The 409-nt window shown below is 62.8% G+C and overlaps 1 protein-coding gene across 1 annotated transcript in view; it reads right to left on the minus strand.

Moving 5' to 3' along the window:
- The window catches only part of SLC37A3 (solute carrier family 37 member 3), a 66565-nt gene that overhangs the window by 13852 nt on the left and 52304 nt on the right, over positions 1-409 (minus strand). The gene's annotated exons all lie outside the window — the stretch shown is intronic.

Here is a 409-nt window from a genome sequence, read left to right on the forward strand (position 1 = left end):
CTGGGAGCATATAGGGGAACGTTTGCCCCCTGGATCTGTGCAGGGCGGGGCAGGTGGGCTGTAGCCACCCTGAATTTCACCATAGCCCCACCCCAGCACCACTGCCGCCCACCCAGCATATCTCTGGCTCTTCCTGGCACATGGGTAGAGGTGGCAGTTGAGCCAGGACTGTGCCAAGTGGGTGTTGACAGCAGCGCTATGGCAAAATCTGGGGTGGCTGCAACCCCCCCGCCATATCCTCCTCCCAGCGCCCACCACCACTGCCCACCCCGAGTCTAGGCCCTGCCAAAACAGCCCTGTGCAGCTCCAGCTCTAGCCCGCAGCTGCAACCTGCCTAACCCGTTCTAGGCAGATCTGGGGGGCATACCCCCCCAGATGAGTTGTGGCTCCATCCCATACCCTCCCACCC

Source organism: Gavialis gangeticus, unplaced genomic scaffold, assembly GCF_001723915.1.
Source record: "Gavialis gangeticus isolate Ggan-Ray unplaced genomic scaffold, GavGan_comp1, whole genome shotgun sequence".
Lineage (NCBI taxonomy): Eukaryota > Metazoa > Chordata > Crocodylia > Gavialidae > Gavialis > Gavialis gangeticus.